The sequence below is a fragment of the Passer domesticus genome, chromosome 6 (assembly GCF_036417665.1).
Source record: "Passer domesticus isolate bPasDom1 chromosome 6, bPasDom1.hap1, whole genome shotgun sequence".
Classification (NCBI taxonomy): domain Eukaryota; kingdom Metazoa; phylum Chordata; class Aves; order Passeriformes; family Passeridae; genus Passer; species Passer domesticus.
Genome location: NC_087479.1, coordinates 6,324,302 through 6,333,394, shown reverse-complemented (window position 1 = coordinate 6,333,394; position 9,093 = coordinate 6,324,302). Strand labels below are relative to the sequence as shown.

At 46.3% G+C, this 9,093-nt stretch overlaps 1 long non-coding RNA gene across 1 annotated transcript; it reads right to left on the bottom strand.

The window, feature by feature from the left end:
- Positions 1-4,750: 4,750 nt before the first annotated feature.
- Positions 4,751-7,099, bottom strand: LOC135302041 (uncharacterized). Its single transcript, XR_010363724.1, has 3 exons — positions 7,044-7,099; positions 6,463-6,509; positions 4,751-5,088 (listed from the first exon to the last, which is right to left on the bottom strand). It is a non-coding gene; the product is annotated as an uncharacterized LOC135302041 (long non-coding RNA).
- Between the last annotated feature and the right edge of the window lie 1,994 nt (positions 7,100-9,093).

The window sequence follows — 9,093 nt, the reverse complement described above, 5'->3', positions numbered from 1 at the left end:
GAGTTAGAGGCAGAGAGGGGATGCTGCTTTTAGTCATCCCAGGAGTCCTGTGTAGCCCCACTCAGTACCAGGAGCACATGGGGGTGCAATCCCCCACAGATGGATGTATCTCCTGAAAACCTCATGCATTGCTCTTCCTGGATACCTTCCTTACCCTCTTCAGAGGTGTTGGTCCCTTTTCCTCCCCCTGGGGAAGTTCTGCCCCAGCAGGAACACAGCCTGTCAAGCCACTGCCTTTAAACCCTGGTGAATGGTTTTCTGCCAATACATCCTGTTTGAATTGGAGGTTTTGTCCAGGCCTTCCTGTGTTCCACTGCCAGTAGGTGTGAGTGATCCCTCAGGTTTTAGTTTTTATATTTTTCAGATTCTCTACTGCTTTAGTGTGTACTTCTGAGCTTAGGGGATGATGAGCTCTCCTCACAGAGTAGGAGACAATTCCTTCTCTAGCTGGGGACCAAGGACAATTGATCCCAATTTCAGGCCCAAGAGCATAAACAATGTAGAATGAAGAGAGAAAAACAAGACAGATGGAACTTCATGGGCTAAAGCTGTAACTGGACAATGAACTCCAATACACAAATGGACCAGAACTGATCAAAGTGAGAGACCTTGTGAGTGGTTGTGCATTTTGTGACCATTTGGGTTCACCTGGGGTGTAGCCCTGGCTGGGCTCTTGTGCTGCCCAAGGTGGAACCATTGAGGCCTTTCAATAAATCCCTAATTTATTCTTTAACTGAAACTAGCCTCTGTTCTAGGTCAGCCTTCACAAGGCATCAGTTTCTGGCAACCCAGATGGGACAGAAGCATCTGGAAAATCCCCTGGACCAGAGCCAGAGGAACGTCCAGCTCCTCTGGATAGGAGGAGGATGAGGAGGATAAGGTGTACCAATTACCAGTGCTCTAAATACCTGCAGGGGGAAGGCTGTGCCCTCACCATCAGGTGTCTATGGGCTCTGCCTCTCATGCTTGGGCCCAGCTGCACCCCAGTGCTTCTCTTTGGTGATTAAGTTTTTCCTTTTCTTTGCAGAGCTCTTGAATTTGCACAGGAACCCTCCCAGGCCCAACACCTGCAGCTTTGGTTCTTGGCCTGGAGCTAGGACTTGGCAGAGAATCCTGAAGCTGCCCCACTTCTTTCCAGCCCTAAAACTCAGTGTGACATATGCAGAGATCTCCATACACAGGAGGCAGGGTAAATAGAATCATTAAGGTTGCAAAAGATTTCTAAGATCATCAATTCAAACAATTAGCGCAGCACATGTGCAACCTCCTTTAGAGGGAAGGATGCAATTTAGGAGCCATGATTTACCTTGACTATTAATAATCCTCTCCGTTATAGAGGAATTACTTGCATTCAGACATGATTTCATTCAATCTCGGGTCTTCTGTTCTTTCCTTTCTCCATTTTGCCCTAATTTCTCCACAGCAGGCTTTTGTCAGGGCCTGTGTGTGGTCCCAGGGAGCTCCAAGTGCCTCTGTGCTGGTGTAAAGGCTCATGGGGAGCAGTGCAGCTGGGGATGGGACACTTTCAGTCACTCTCCTCCTCCTCCCACCTCTGTGTCTCTCTCCCTGGTGCCTGCTCAGGTTTGGTGCCCTCCAGTCCATTTTCACCCTCAAACTGAGAGAGCTGCCATCTCCTGGGGTGAGCTCCCAAGGTGAGAACATGGGCAACACCTGGCAGCCATCAGAATCACATTATTTCCACACTGTTCCCCGGGCAACCCGAGGTGCTCAGCAATAAACGCCGCTGACACAGGAGGGGCCAGGCTTCAGCAAGCTGCTCCCTGCCTGGGCTGTGCTCCTTCCTGGTGAAAATAAGGCTGGTGCCACAGGGAATGGGGCAAAACAGCACACAGGGAGATGAAACTGCTGGGAAAGGGGAAAAGTATAGCTTAAAAGAGAATCTCTTGTGATGTGGGCTTCTTTAGTAGTCCTAAGGCCTCGTTTGTGTTTTGCTGTGATTAATGTGATTAATGTATCCTCCTGCTTGGCATTGGCTGTGGCTCCTGAGTCATCTGAGGGTCTCTTGGGACTGATCACAGAATCCTATCACATTTTAGGCTGGAAGGGGTCTTAAAGACCATCTAGTTTCCATCTCCCCTTCTACTAAATGAGGTTGTTCAGAGCCCCTTCCAGCCTGGCCTTGCATACTTCCAGGAACCCACATTCACACCCTCTTTGGACAACTTTTTCCTCACTACCCTCATAGTAAAAAACCCTTCCTCCTTATATCTAAGCTAAATTGACCCTCTTTTAGTTTAAAGCCATTGTCCTATTGCAGCAGGATGCTGCTGACTGAGTTGGAGAGGTACAAAATACCTTCTCCAGTTTCTCTGCTAGGGATAGCTAGCAGTCAAATTTATCCTCTGCTCTTTGCACTATTTGCAATACATACACCTCCAGTTGCCATTGCTTTCAAAGACTTAGGATTACTCATTCCAGGTAGAATATATTTTATTTTTTAGCCACGTGACAGCATAAATACTTGTGCAAAGTGGAACTGGAATTTCATGGAGGCTTAGCTGTGTACCTCAGGACCCAGCCTCCTGGTGCCATAGGGGACTGGTCCATAGGATCCAAAACTGGCTGAATCAAAGTGCTAGAGCTGAGGAAGAACTTGGAAGTGGGACAGTGAAATAACTGTATTTTGCATGTAGAAATCTCTGTAGATGGCAGTTTGGAAAAAGGTCTCTGCTGGGAAGGGATGAGCCAGAGGTTCATCAGGGATAAGGAACAGACAGAACCAGCCAGATATGATGCTCCTTGCAATCTCCCCAGTGTATAACCAGCTCCCCATACCCCTAATATCAATTATTCCCCACTTCCCACAGGTCAAACCCCCAGAACATCTCAGTCTGCAGAGGAATTAACCACCATGCATGTACAAAATGATCCTGTTCTCTCAGCAGGATGACCCACTGGTTCCTGGCTGGGATCTAACACCAGAGCTGCTGCTGTGCTGTTCAACCAGCTGCTATTGATTTTTATTTCATGCACATTGATAGAGATGGTGCAGGTGGGAAATTGTGAAAGGAGACATAAATAATAAACTAAGAAAAGCTGTAGCACAAGGTGAGGGAAAAGCAGTCTGGCATTTACTGGAAAGGAGAGTTTAGCGGGTAATTTTTCAACACAAAGAGAGTTTTGCTACAGAAAATGTTGGGCCTGCTTTAGCTGTTAGTTATGCAAGTGGAATTTGGAATCAGTCCTGGGCCAGTGCAGAGAGTGGGGACAGAGTCAGCCCCACTGCTTTCCTTGTGTCTTTTCCCATGTGGCAGGAACAGCTCAAGGCAGGAATGGTCTGCTGCCACTGCCAAGAACCTGGGCTTACAGAGGCTCTGCTGATCAATTAGCAACTCAAATCAACTTGGCAAATAGAGTTTTTTAATAAAGATTTTTCTTTTGGGGAATGAACTGAATTGTCTTTCTTGCTCACTGTTCAGGTAGATTTACTGAGTGTGGGATAGTTTGAAGGGAAAGGAGGCCCAAGTGAGGGTTTGCTGAACACAATATGAGTTTTTAATATAAGGAAAAAGCCTTGCCAGCTGTCCTGGACTAACATGATAAACTCCTTCCCTCCTGTTTGGCACCTTTTATTCAGGGGGTACTGCACAATGCTGTGTAAGAATAAAGTAATGAGACAGAGGATAGGCAGGAAAAAGGGACATGTAATTTCTGAGATGGGTGAATCCAGCATGTCCCTCTGTGCATGGTCTGGGTCTTGTTTGTGGTGCTCACCAGAGCTGCAGGGCCTGTCCTGGGACACACCAGAAGAACAATAAACAGCAGGTGAGAACTTTGGTTTCCTCAAGAAGATCCTTTTGGGATCAAAGGAATGCTCAAAGCTGCATCCCACGGGGAGCAAATAACCCACGATTTCCAGTTATCCACTGATTGAATTTGGTGGGGAACAGAAAAGGCAGAGGTATGTCCAGAGCTAAGCAAGTTGTGGAGAGTGAGGAAAGGATCTGAAACCACTTGGAGAAGAGTGCTAGAAAACTCAGAGTGAACAGGAGGAGAACTGGGACAGGAAAACCCAGATACTCTCCATTCAGGTGCATTTGGAGCAGGTTGTTTTACACACCAGCTCAGTTTCACCCAGCTCCTTGTGCACACCTGAGGGTCTCTCTGCACTGGCACAGAGAATGCAGCTCTGGGAGAGGCTGCCCACTATTTCTGTCCTCACAAATCTGGCCAGGAATCTCCCTTCTCTTCTGAATTGTTTTTCCAGCAAGAAGCATTTATCAGTCAATTTGCCCATGGTGCAGATGTCTGTCTGGAACTGTAATGACATTTACTAAAGGGGAGTAGAAATTATCACTGGGGGACTGCAAATAATGAAGCCAATGCCTTTTATTGACACACGTGGAAGCTGTTTAATTTGGGATGTTGGCTGTCAGAAAATAGAGCTCTTTTGTGGCAGCAAGACAATATTGTGCTTAATTTCAAGGTTCGTGCTCGTGTTTAGAAGGGAGCTATTTTCAGCTTTTAGGTTTGGAGTTTCTTCACAGCAATAAGCTATCAATTCAGCACACATCTAAGTGTCTGATCTGCCTTTGTCTGAAAACTTTGATGATTTCTGCCAAGGATTTCTTGCTATGAAAGGACACGGAATTTTCATTTTTTCCCCTTTCAAATGCAGCTGCAAGCCAAGTCCTCAAGCCTGGGCCCTTGGGTGCCTTTCAGCCCCCAGCTTCTGATTTAGACATTCTGTTTCCCATTTATGATAGGAAATGTGGTTTTCTTTGAATTTTTATGTGTTTAAAAGAGGCAAACTCTTTGCCACCTTGTTGTAGGGTCAGCCAAGTGGACCAAAATCTCTCAAACTGGTATATAATGCTGAGCATCATATGCTTAAAGACCAGGAAAACATCTCCTGTTAGGAGAGGATCCAGGTGCAGACCTCCTAAACCAATCTGGTGCTGTTCATCTCACACAAGAGATGGAATGGCCAGCACCTCAAAAACTGAGTGATGAACTTGGATGGTGCAACAACAAAGGTTTGCACAAGGTCAGCTTTGCTCCTGACTGCAGCTCCCACCAGGGCTGAGGTCTTGGTGCCACTTTGCATCCACATCTTCCCACTGGGAACTGTGGAAAAAAAAAAAGGCTATTTTTGCATGTGTAATATGGAGGGGAAGGAGGGCAGGGGCATGCTAATTATTTTGGAAGGGGGATCTTTGCTGTCTGGGCTGCTCACGGCCACGGCAGGGTCACCTCTGGGACTAAAGCCCTCACAAGTGGCTCCAATAGCAATCTCCCCTCCCAAAGACATGTGTGCCTTAGGGCTTATCTCACTGCTTCATTAAGGAATAGGAGCAGGGGCAACCTCAGGGGTCACCAAATCCTGTCTCTTGCCACTGCAGGTAGGCATGCTGTTAATCCCTTTATTATTGTACGAGGGCAGAGGCAAACATCAGCAGGGACCTGAGCTCGTGCAGCCTGGAAATGGCACTGGGAAAGGCCCATGGTCCCTTTGCAGGACATCTGCCAGGGCTACATCCATCCCAAGACACATCTTCTGGGATGGTGAAGCCCCAGAGGAGGCAGCCTGGCCTGTTAATTTTAAGTGTGCTTGAGATGCTGTAGTTTGCAAAGCTATCATCATGAAAGGGCTCAGCAGCATGTAATCACTGCTCAGCCTTACAAAGAGACCTCTGTTATGCTCAGGCTTCTCCAAAGGCCAGTTATAATCTACATTATTTATGTGGAAAAGTATTATTAGCCGAGTTTCCCCTTTTTTTTTTCATGGAAGAATTCTAAGGGAGCTCTTTGTAAGGAGTCCCAGAGGCTCTGGGACTTTCTTTCCTGGTGGGACTAGATTTTTTATTTATTTACCTTTTTTTAAAAAAAAACTGAATATTTCAAATACCAGGAAGAGATATAATGTTAAAGCCAAGCCAGTCAATGTGTAATTGTGGCACCAGTCTAGCCAGTGTGAAAAACTGCATTTTCTGTGTTATTACGAGAGCCTGGGAAATTTAAGAGTTTACCTTTTAACAGCCTCCATAAGAACATGGGCACACATTAATGATTGGAATAGGCAATTAAATGCAAGAATGGCTGACACCCTCAAAGGCACAGGGTGGGGTTTGTAATGAATTAGACTTAGAAATAGATATTGGCAAAAAGCACCTCTGGAATTATTAAGGAAAAAAAAAGAAAGAAAGAAAGAAGAGCTTGCAGCTCGATCAGCTGCACTGCAGAAATCTCAATCACTGTGACAGCTCTGCCTCTGCCTTGAGTTTGTGGAGCAGAGAGGTTCCAGCAAGTGTCCCCTGCTCGTGCCAGCCTGGGCAGGAATCCTCCTGCCTGGTGACCATTTGTTCTGGCAGCTGTGGCAGAAAAAAAGATGGAAAATGGGCCAAACTGTCAGTTTTGGGGGTAATCTGGAGCAGATCCAGGGCTGATCTGCCTGGACCCAGCAACCCCTTAAAGTGTGTTTTTGCCCTGTCACCAAATTACCTGCAAATGCTGTTTTATGGAAGTGGGACCTCAAGGAACCACAGGAGCTGCAACAGAAATAAAATACCCACTTAGAGTCTGCTCTGAGAGCACTGCACTCAATGCATAAGTGCATTAACTCATTATGCCGTGTTTCATCAGGCATTTGGAATAAATGCTGGTGAAGAATTGGGCAATGGATTTACCAGGGGTCTAAAGCAGGATGTGGTGCTTTGCACCTCGAGGTGCAGCCCACACCCTCCTGAAACGGGCCCTGAACCAAATCCAGGCTGGCTCTGGTCAGGGCTCAGACTGGAATATCCTCATGGGTCCCTTCCAACTCAGGATATTCCAGGATTCTATGAACCAGTGTGTCTCAGGGCCATTATTTCCCTCCCTGGCTTACAGCACAATTTCTTTCTGCTGTGATTTTTATCCTTCATTCCCTGCAAATATTTACAGCACTGATTCCAAATTAGCCTTTCTGCCTTTTGTAATGCATAAGAAAGAACTGCTCATTGAATATTCAGAATATTAAACAAAAAAAAAGCGCCATGTCCAGCATTTGCTGTAAATATGTATAAATGCTTATTGGAGCTTACCCAGTAGCACCTGTTTCTTCTGATGAGGCCTGAGATAGGGAAGAAAAATGCAAACAGGAGCCTTGTAAATGAAATGGCAAATTTAGGCTGTGTAATGTGGGGAATACTGATGAGCACCCGCGCTCGGGCAGCACACAGTGACCTTGTTCAGGGGCCCTCGGCGACAAAGAGATGGCTCTGATTAAACTCCAGCCACCTCACCTCTCCGGGGACCTGCAGATTAAAGAGCTCCCGGCCAGCACCTGAATTCAGCTCACGCAGCCCCTCCAGCCCCGCCGCCCTCCGTACCGCGCCTGGGCGATGCCTGATTAACAAAAATGCCAGATTGGCACCCTGCTCCCTCCCGCAGCCTCAAGCTGGTCAATTATCCTGCTTTAATTACCCACCTAAACGTGTTTTTTAGAGGCGTGGGCTTTGCTGTGTCTATGCCTGATGGAGTAATGAAGTGATGCAGTGATAAATTAACTTGAGGTGGGGATGGGACATGACAAGTGAAGGGATGTGCAGGTGGGGATTCGGAGGAGTTTAGTGCATTGCTGCACTTCAGGGACACAGCTTTTTTTCCTCCTTTCCCTGTGGAATGTCTTTGTCTCTCCTTCGGTTTTGCAGCAATTTTGATGTTTTAGCATAAGTTTGTCTTTTATTATGCGACTGAATATGAAAATGCTGGAAGTGTCTTTGTTCAGCAGGTTAATTTTCTCGCTGATGATTAAAAGGAGACAATCATTTAAGACAGCAGAATAAAAAAAATCACACTGGGGATTTTCACTAGACCAAGAAATAGAGTGGAGGGATTTTAATAAGGGGCTGTCTAATTTGGATTTCTTTCTTTCTAACCAGAACGTGGAAACTGCTTTCTATTACGTAAAATCAATAATACCATTTTTAAATCCCATTTTCATATTTAATAGTTTGTCTTCCAGCAATGACAACTCTTGCTCTGTACTGGGGAGAACAAAAAGTTGAAGAGCGGAGGAGATGTTGGCATGACAGAGGTGGGGAATGAGTGGAGTCTGAGTCTTCTGTGGACTTTGAGTTTCTGCAGAATGACTGGTCCAGGGAGGGGATTCCTCCCCATGGGCCATCAGCAGATCCCTCTGTGCACATCCCCAGCCCAGGAGTCACCACTACAGTTGACACAACTTGAGGGACTCCTGCTCATACCCTGAGGCCCCTCCACATTGTTGCTGGTCACTTTTAAATTCTAGCCAATATTCAGGTTAGGAATTTTGGTGCATATATAGAATAACTCCCAAAACCTGATTTTCAGGAGCCAAAAGATCAAAAGCTTAGTGTTATATATGATTTTTTAATTTTTTTTTTTTAAATTTCTGGCCACCTTCTCTACACTCTTGAGTGCAGCTGAATCCTGTTTCTATGGTAGTGAGTTTATAAGTTTTGGGGTTTTTTCCTCCAGAGTGTAGAAGGCCAAAAATATTTCTACACTATGCTTCAAGTGTCTGACACTCCTGTTCATGCTCGTGAACAACTGTAAGAGTGACATAAAACAGGCATGGAGCATCCTGGATGGTCCTGTGAGTCAGACCAAGGAAATTTTGGGGCAGGACCTTGCAGAACCTTTCTTCTCCAGAAGCATTCATAGTTCCACAGTCTTGGCCTGGTGGTGTCCTCCTGGAGCCCTCCAGCTCTGATCTGTCCTGCAGCTCCTTCCATGCACAGCTGGAAACCCTCTTAGAAAACTTGTTAAATTAAGTGAAAGCCAGGCTACCCTGGAGCAAAGAGAGCTCCCTCAGAAACAACATTTGGTTTGCAACCCCTCCCTCCCATGAGCTCAAAGCAGCCCTGTGTTACACAGGTAAGGATGTGGCTGAGCAGCTATTGAAAATATGTAAAGCTGCAGAAAATAAATGGGCTGGACCTGCAATAACTCTCAGGGCTGCCTCTGGCCTCTTGAAACAGCCATTTCATCACCGTCCTGCCGGGTGTCTCCTCACCTTTGCAGACAGAAAGGGCTGGAAAAGGAGCCCTGGGCGGGCAGGATGTGAGAGGCAGACGGTCTGGGGTGAAAGTCAAGGGTGTGAAATGGGAG